Here is a 9,481-nt window from a genome sequence, read left to right as displayed (position 1 = left end):
GAGAGAGTGAACCAAATACTTGAAGATATGCTGCGGGCATGTGTCCTGGACTTCTCACCAAAATGGGATGAATGTTTGCCTTTGGCGGAGTTTTCATATAATAATAGCTATCAAGCAAGTATCCAGATGGCACCCTTTGAAGCTTTATATGGACGTCGGTGTCGAACTCCGCTAAATTGGTCTGAACCTGGTGAAAGATGCTTCTTTAGGCCTGATATGGTAAAGGAGGCCGAAGAAAAGGTTCAGAAAATTATTTATAATATGAAGAAGGCACAAGCTCGTCAGAAGAGTTATGCAGACAAACGGCGAAGGCCTTTATATTTCCTGGAGGGAGACTATGTTTACCTAAAGGTCTCACCAATGAAAGGTGTATCGCGTTTTGGGGTTAAAGGGAAACTTGCACCCAGGTACATTGGTCCATTCCCGGTGCTTGAGCATTGTGGACCAGTGGCCTACCGACTTCAACTCCCCGAAACATTGTCTGCTGTGCATAATGTGTTCCACGTGTCACAACTGAAGAAGTGTCTTCGGGTTCCTGATCGAACCATTGAAGTGACTGATGTTGTCCTGGAACCAGATTTAACATACTCGGAGCATCCTATTCGAGTTCTGGATCAAAAGGACAGGGTCACCCGAAGAAAGACTCTCAAATTCTACAAGATACAGTGGAACCAGCATTCTGAAGATGAGGCTACATGGGAAACCCAAGACTTTTTAGATAAGAATTTCCCAGGCTTTCTAGCCTCTTGTAAATTGTAAAGTTTGTATAGCTGTGTAATAAAGAAGTGACCCCCACACCACCCCTGTCTTGTACCAAAATTTAGGAAATAAAAATGTGATGTGTTTCCTTTACCATTACCTACCCTAGGATTTTTAATCTCGGGACGAGATTCTTTTATGGGGGGAAGGATGTAACACCCCTGGTGTTACTATAACTAAAACTTGAGCATGGCATCATAAGCATTGGCATTGCATATGTTTGACACACCTAGAGTGCATTCACTAGGCAAAAATTTCAAACAAGTTGTATTGTTTTAGTGTTTTGCAAATAGGACCCTGGATAGGAAGCTTTAACCCTAAACAGGAATTAAAGGGGTAAAACTTAACCCAAGTTGAGAAAACCTAAAAGCTTTAGGGTAAAAGTCATAAAATGACCCTAAGAATAAACTTGAATCACTTTTATACCCCTGGGATACCAGAAACCCTAATTGGAACCCTGGAAAACCCTAAAACCAAACCCTAGGGGCTTATGTGCAAAATTAGTCCACTTTTGGGCTAAAGTGCAAAGACCAAGCCAAATAAGTATTTTAAGTCATTTGGTTCACAAATATGTGGACTTAAAAGCCAAACCCTAAGTTTTGGACTTAAATGCAAAATGGACCTCATTTGAGTTCTATAGCAAGTCTAAAATTCAGTGTTAAAGGCTCCACTTTGGGGGTTTGTAACTTTCAAAGCATAGGGTTTTTGCCCTAGGTCACCACATCAAAGTTGAAGACCAAACATAGGAGAACAACTTTGCTTAAAGGTGTGGGCATTGTTGTTAAGGAAAAACTGAAGAAAATCTCAACCTAAGTTGGACTGTCAGGCTGGATTCATTCTGAAACTCAGCTTTTCAGTGTAACAGGGTCGACTTTGAGTGTGAATTAGACCTTGATCCAATGCTCAAATAAGTTTCATCCCTATAGTCGAATTGTTGATGGTATATAGCTATACAACTTTGCTATAGGTCACGAGATGTGTTGTCATTGGAAAATCAGAGAAAAAGTGGCTTAAACTTGCTCTGTCAGTTCGTCTGGCTGATTTCGCCATGGTACAGTAAACTCCAGACTGAAGAAGATTACGGTTTCCCCCCCCCCCCTTTTTGCTCGTCGCCGATGGCCCGTCGCCGTTGATTGCCGGTCGTTGCGATTCGTGCGCCGTGGCCATCGGATAAGTCCCGCCCGGTAAAAATCCTCGCCGCCGGTGAGCTGGACTCCACTCCGAGGACCCCCGTCGTACTCTCCCCCTTGCCCGGCAGCCGAAGCGGATTAACTCGCCGGAGACCGCCGCTTCCCGGCTGTGCGCCGCGTGTCCAAGCTTTTCCACCGCACCGCCGCGACTTACCCTCGCTCTCCGTGGCTCGCCGGAGTAATTGCCACGACTGTGGACACGAATCCACCGTGCCTGTGGTCTTCTTCTTCCTCTGGCCGCCGCGCGTCCCGTCCGATTCACCGGCCACCGCTTGCGAGCCCTATAAATTGAGCCCGTGTCCAGCTCCGTGAGGTAGTCAGCTAGCTAACCACCGCTAATCGGCCACAATCATCCACTCGTGTGCTCGAATTCGGAGTTTCCCCCAAATCCGATTTCCGCCACCGTGAAACCGAGCTCACCGTCGCCAGCCCAACTCCGGTCAGTTCCCGTCCTCTGCTCCCTTGTTTGAGCATTCTCATACATCTGCGATGCTCCCCGACCCCTTTAATTTGACCAGACCGCCACCCATCGCCGGGAACACGGCTGTCTTGCCGTGATGCTCACGGCCACCGTGGCCAGAGCTCCATAGTTGATTAATAGCCAAATTAGTTTGGGGAAAAGGCTTAGGGTCGATCCAATTCGGTGTCCGTTGCTCGGAGAACTCAGTCGTTGCTCCGTTCGGCCGGTGTAGGTGCTCGCCGGAGCGCGGCCGTGCGTGAACGCCGTCGGGGACCGGTCGGTGTAAAGAAATAGAAGTTCTTGGACCTCGGTGCAATTTGTCAGTGACTCATAAGCATAGTAACCGAACCCAACTTCCATTAGCCAAAACCGTGAGGCCCTTTCTGCAAAACCGCCAGGGCGCGGGCGCGCGCGGGCGCCTTTCCTCCCTGGAACTGGGCCGCTGGGCTGAAACCGGCCCAGTACTATTTAATCCTTTTCTTTTTCTTTTTCCAGCAGAGCTTTAGAAATATGTAGAAAAATGTAGAATAATGATAAAATTGTGAAACTAATTTTCCTAGACTTGTTATTTTCCCTAGAATTTAGTAAAAATAAGTTTGTGATTTTTAGTGGAAGTAAGAAATTTTAGAGTATTTAAAGTGGTTAAAAATGTTGGTTATGGATTTTTAGAAAACAAATGATAATCTCAAAAATGCTCAAAATTTTTATATGAGTTCCTCATAATATTTAGAAGCCTTGGGTAGGATTTGAATTGATTTGGACCTTGTTTGATCACCAAACCCCAAAACACCCCCCCTGCCCTATGAACTCCTTTACCGACTCCGGAAACCCTAAGTTCCCGGAACTCCGTGAAGGAAAGTTGTATTCAAGACATAAATAATAAGTTTATGCTATCTTTGCATCCTCATGAGCATCCCATGGCATCCATTCTTATACTTATGTATGGTTATGATTAGAACGTGAAGAAGAGATAGAAGTCACCGAAGACAGGACACCACCACCTTCGGAATCCCAGGCCGGGAATAGTTTCTACTTCGATATCTGTGGATCCGAACCCGAATCACCTATAAACGAAGGCAAGCCCCGGTGCATTTGCCACCTCCCTTGATACTTTTAAAATCTGTCTCACTTGCTTGATGCATTAGGTGATAGGAGTTGATTGCTAAAACAATTCCTGCATTACCTTCCTTGAATTTGATCACCTGTTTTACAAAAGCTTTTTGATGCTTAGCTTTGCTTTAGAAAAACAAAAGGTTTTGCTTTTACAAAAGATGTTGTGGCAAAAGTGGGTGGGATGTTTTCAAAAATAAAACTTGATGGTGGATCCATCATGGCCGTGATGGATTCAACATCGGAAAAGATGTACCTCTGCCAGGTACCAAGTTTTGGGTTAAATGATTAAGCTGAGACCGGGCGGGTGACTTGCACGAGAAGAGAGTCTCGGTGTAGTGTCTCCGTCTGAGTCGATTAAGGACCTTGTCGATGTAGGCCTGCTGACCGAGGACCCTTTAACTGGTCACATGCCTCGTCATGGGTAAGCCTTGCCTCGGGTAGACTAAGGCCGGAATAAGATAACACGAAATGGGCGTGGAGCGGTGGCGAGAGTAGCGTGTACCCTCCGTGGCAAGAGGCTGGACGGTGGTGTAGCTGTGCTCTCGGTTTGCGTGAACCTGATCCGGTCCTAAGAACCCCGGTGGCGGGTTGACATATGCAAGGGTTAAGTGCTACATATGTCGTGTGATTGGAGATCCTCAGCTGAGTATAATCGATTCGGATCGCCGTACCTCCGCGGTTATGGAGACTTGGCCACTGACTTACACGTAGCATTCCACTAAAGATAAAGGGTTTTTGTTGAGAAATTGGCTAGTTCAGGACCAGTGATTGAACTACGGTAGAAAGAACTCTAGTCCAGGTAATTTTACTTAACTTGACAAATAAAATTGGATTTTTAAGGATCCACTGTAGTAAGCATTTCTGCAAAACAGAGTCATTGATTATTGAAAAGCCTTACCTTGACTCCCATATAACCAGCATACCCTTGAGAGTCTTTTCTTTAGTCGGGTAAGTCTTGCTAAGTAATTCCATACTCAGGGTTTATCCCTTCGTTGTTTTTAGGTGAGGAAGTAGCAGACTTTTGCTGCTTCTGTGCCAAGGTGGTTCCAAAAGAAGAAAAACAAGACTGAAGTGCGGGAGGACTCGGTCCTCCACTTAGGATCTTTTGCTTATAGCTTATCGGGAGGAGTTTGTGCCTCCCTTGGTTTGTATAATATTACTGCTCTGCACTCACTTTTAGTCTGGTCTGTAATAAAATAACTCAAGCTTGCTTTTGAAATAAATGTAAGTTTATGTAACTGCTTCCGCATTTCTTTATCTCCGATGTTCTGTAATGTCTGCAAGACGGGTGAAACGTTCCTGGTGAGGTAAGGAAAGATACCGAACTTGTCAAGTAGTTCAGGGGCACCTACAGGGTTGTCTGAAGTCCGTTGGACAAGGACAACTGTAGGTGGGCCTAATTACTTGGGAGGTTCCGTCACAACTTCGATTTTTTGCACTTGTTGTGCTAGTCCGGCTGCACCCTTAGGTGACTTTTGCGCGGAGTTGTCGCACGCGAGGGTAGCTAACGCTGGGCCTCACGGTGACTTTGTATTGGTCGAATGTCGAAGACCGTCGGCGCGGTCTTTTTTCGACGTAGATTTTTGCGGGGGATTTTTCACTTGTATATTACATGACTCCGCCTCATTAAAAACCTCACCCCCCGGGAGGAAAAGAGTGTGGGCCAGAATAAAAATTGTTTTTGCGAATTACAAGGGCGAACTGGCCCTGATGAGTTAAACAAAAAATTTGCGGAGATTATCGATGTTCCAGGAGTGCTCCAAGTCTTCGTTGTTTGGCGTTGCGAGCCTGTATGTGCTGGGGGAGGCCTTCGTCTTGACAATGAAAGGGCCCTCCCACTTGGGCTCCAACTTGCCCCTGGACTCTGTCCGAGCAGTTCGGACGAGTACGAGGTCCCCTTCGCTGAATTCCCTCGGGATGACTGTGTGGTCGCGCCATGCTTTTGTCTGGGCTTGGTATTTGTTTAGAGCCTGTAGAGCGAAGACTCGGTCTCCATCCATGAGATCCTTCGAAGTGGGTTCGTCCACGTCGGGGACAGCTGACGAAACTGTTCGCGGGGACCCATGCTTTATTTCTTGTGGGGTCATGGCCTCCGATCCATATAGAAGGCGGAAAGGGGTGAACCCAGTCACCCTGCACTCAGTCATGTTTAGCGCCCAGACCGCCTCAGGTAACAAATCGGCCCACCTGCCCTTTTTTCATCGAGGAGCATCTTTTTGACAGATGTGAAAATTTTTCCATTGGCGCGTTCCACAACTCCGTTGGACTGCGGGTGTTATACTGAGGCGAAGGCAAGCTTGGTGCCAATGGAGAAGCAAAAATCCTTGAAGTCTTGGCTGTCAAACTGCTTGCCGTTGTCAACTGTTAGTTCGGACGGTACTCCGAAGCGGCAAACAATGTTTTGCCAAAAGAATTTCTGTGCAGTCTTTGATGTTATTGTGGAAACAGCCCTCGCCTCGATCCATTTGGTAAAGTACTCGACAGCGACGAAGGTGAACTTGAGGTTCCCCTGAGCCATGGGCAGGGGCCCGACGATGTCCAGTCCCCAGCGCTGGAGAGGCCATGTGTGGGCGATCAGTTTTGTGAATTGTGAGGGGCTGCCTGATCGAGGAGAAAACTTCTGGCAGGCTTCGCAGGACCTTGTGACCCGATTTGTGGCGCAGATCATTGCGGGCCAGTAGAAACCTTGGCGGATCACCTTTGCGGCTAGGGCCCTTGGCCCTGCGTGAGAGCCGCAGGTACCACTGTGGACTTCGTGCAGGATTTGGACGCCTTCGGTCTCGGTGACACATTTAAGCATTGGCTGACTGACCCCCTTCTTGTAGAGTTGGCCCTCGATCAGTGCGAAGTCACGGCTTCGATGTTTGAGGCGCTTGGCCTCGTTGATGTCGGTTGGGTGGTAGTACCCCTGTAGGAACAGGGATATTGGTGCCCGCCAGTCTTTGGTCATAATAAGGTTGACTATGCGGTGGCCCTCGCTGTCATTGGTTATTTGTAGCCCTTCGGGGCTCCAGACGGCTGGCGTGCCGATAACATGGTAGAACACGTCGGAGGGCAGGGACTCGCCTCTGGCGGCAGCCTTGGCCAATGCGTCGGCTTCTTCATTCTTGGCCCGGTCCACATGCTGCAAGGTGAATCCCTTGAATTGTATCTCGAGACTTCGGATGGCCGCGAGGTATTGCATAAGTGTGGGGTCCTTTGCTGCATAGTCTTTCTCGACTTGGCCGGCAACTACCTTGGAGTCTGTTCTGATAATGCAGGTGGTGATACCAAGGGCCCTCAGCTTGCGGAGGCCGAGGATGTCTGCTTCGTATTCTGCTATGTTGTTTGTGCATCTGTCAGATTCCAGAGCGAAGCTGAGGTGTGCCGCGTATCTGTGCTTGACCCCGGCGGGTGAGGTGATGACTGCAGCGGCGCCTGCCCCCGCATGGCACCATGCACCGTCGCCCGTCAACGGATTTGGAGATGAATCTGTTGAGGGCGGCCAATCTGCCCGTCAGGCGTTGGACGTCTCTGGCTGACTGCGGTGGCGTCATGTTGATGATGGCCTGAATTTTGGTTGGGTTGGCCTCGATGCCGCGGTGTGATACCAGGTAGCCCAATATTTTCCCTTGGCGAACGCCGAAGACGCACTTTTCCGGGTTTAGGCGAAGTCGTGCGTCCCGCATGTTCGCGAATGTCTCGGCGAGGTCAGCGAGATGGTCCTCCTTGCTCCTGCTGGCGACGACGATGTCGTCCACATATGTGAATATATTTCTGCCGACTTGTCCCTCGAGCACTGTTTTGGTAAGCCGGGAAAAGGTGGACCCGGTGTTCTTGAGTTCCTCCGGCATTCTGATGAAGCAATATGTGCCGAAGGGTGTTATGAAGCTGGTGCTTGCCTTGTCTTCCTCCTTCATATATATTTGATGGTAACCGGAGAAGCAGTCGAGGAGTGACATGACTTCGCACCCGGCCGCGCTATCGACTATTTTGTCGATCCGAGGCAGCGGGAAGTTGTCCTTTGGGCAGGCCTTGTTGAGACTGGTGAAGTCGATGCACATTCGCCACTTGCCGCTCTTTTTCTGCACCATCACAACGTTGGAGAGCCACGTGGGGTAAGCCACTGGCTCAATAAATTTGGCTTCCATGAGGCGATGTACCTCGGCCTTGGCGGCTTCTGTCTTCTCGTCGGACATTTTACGGAGCCGCTGTTTTTTCGGTCTCACCGAAGGGTCGATTCCCAAGCTGTGCTCAATTATGGATCTGCTGACCCCGACCAGGTGGAGGGCGGACCAGGCGAAGACGTCTTTGTTCTTGGACAAGCAGCAGAGGAGCTTTTCCTCGTCATGTGAAGTGAGGTCTTCGCCGATGGTGACTGTCTGCTTGGGCGTGGCCTGGTCGAGGGGAACAGTCTTGGTCCCGTCGTTGCTCTGCAGCTGTGCCTTGTATTCTTTGTCGGTTGGGCTGGCGGACGCAGGGACCTCGCGCTGGGCCGTGAGGCAGTGCACATTTCATTGCCCGGGGACGAAGTCCCGCTCTATGTTGCGCGCAGTCTGCTGATTGCCGTAGACTGTGATGGCGCCTAACGGACCTGGTATTTTCATGCACAGGTACAGTCCGTGAATGGCTGCCTCAAACTTGTTGATGGAGCCCCGGCCCATGATGGCGTTGTACGGATATACCATATCCACAATATCGAAGTTCACTTGCTCACTTCGGGCATTGGGTGCTACACCGAAGGAGAGAGGCAGTTCTATTTTGCCGACAGGAAAAGTGCCCTTGCCGCCGAAGCCATACAACGGGTTGTCCGAAGGCTTGAGCAGGCTGTGGCTTATGCCCATGCGGTCGAAGGCGTGGAGGAAAATGATGTCTGCTTGACTGTCATTGTCGACTAGGACTTTGTGCAGGTCCCAGCCTACCACGCTGCAGTTGATAACCATGGCGTCGATGTGGGGGGTGCTGCGGAGGTCAACGTCTCATGCGTCGAAGGTTAGCGGTACGTGGGACCACTTTGTCTGCATGACTGGGCCGGTGATGGCGACGTGATTGATGCTGCGGTAGTGGTCCCGCTTCTGCCACTTTGTGTCGAAGTCGGTGCTGGACCCCCCAGTGATCATATGAATGACTCTGCGATACGGCTGATCGGCGAAGTCTTCTTGTTTTGGGGCGTGGGGGTGGAGGATGTTTTGTTGTTGCTGGTGTGGAGGTGGGGGTGGGGGAGGTACGATTTGTACTTCCTGGTGGTGTTGGTATGCGTGGTGCGGTGGATGCGGGGCGGGGGCGTGGATGTATGGTGGAGGGGGTTGCTGATAAGTGTGCGCGACAACTCTAGGGTTGTCGGCTGGCTGCGCCCGTGCCATCCAGTCTTTGGTGGCCTTCGTCTCTGGGCAGTCTCTGGTTTGGTGGGCGCAGTCCTCGCCATGAAAAAGACAGTAGAATCGGTGCGGCAGCTGCTCACGCCCCCGACCCCTACCGCGAGTTCCATTTCCGCGGCCCTGGGGGGATATTCCTGGCGGCGAGGGGCGTCGCTAGTGGGGTGCTGGTTGGCGATGTTGTGCACCTGCTGCTGATTGCGGCCGTCTCGACCGGAGTCTGGCTGCGGAGTCCTCGTCCACGTGCTTCGAGTTAGCTTTCTCGGGTGCCATCGTGGGTGGTTTTCTCATAGCACGAACGGTGGGCGCCAAATGTTGGGACTTGCTCTCCGGTGCAAGGTGAACCAACGGGGGCGTGATGTGACGTAAACAGGATTCGCGCACGAGATGGCAATAGCTATGTCAATCTAGCCTCTCAAGGGCACTGTGCGGGGGTATTTATAGGTATCTGAGTGCCCAGCGTCCTGTGTCAAGGACGCATGTGCCCTCAGACACCTAGGTTATCCCCGGAATATTCCCATAAAGCGGGGTTACAGACCGTAATTACAGGGATGACTTTACAAATTAGGCCCGTAATGCGCAGTGGCCACGCAGGGCCTGTTACA

This window comes from Zea mays, chromosome 1, assembly GCF_902167145.1.
Source record: "Zea mays cultivar B73 chromosome 1, Zm-B73-REFERENCE-NAM-5.0, whole genome shotgun sequence".
In the NCBI taxonomy this organism is placed as follows: domain Eukaryota; kingdom Viridiplantae; phylum Streptophyta; class Magnoliopsida; order Poales; family Poaceae; genus Zea; species Zea mays.
The sequence above is the reverse complement of the archived record's forward strand: the minus strand, read 5'-3'. Positions refer to the sequence as shown.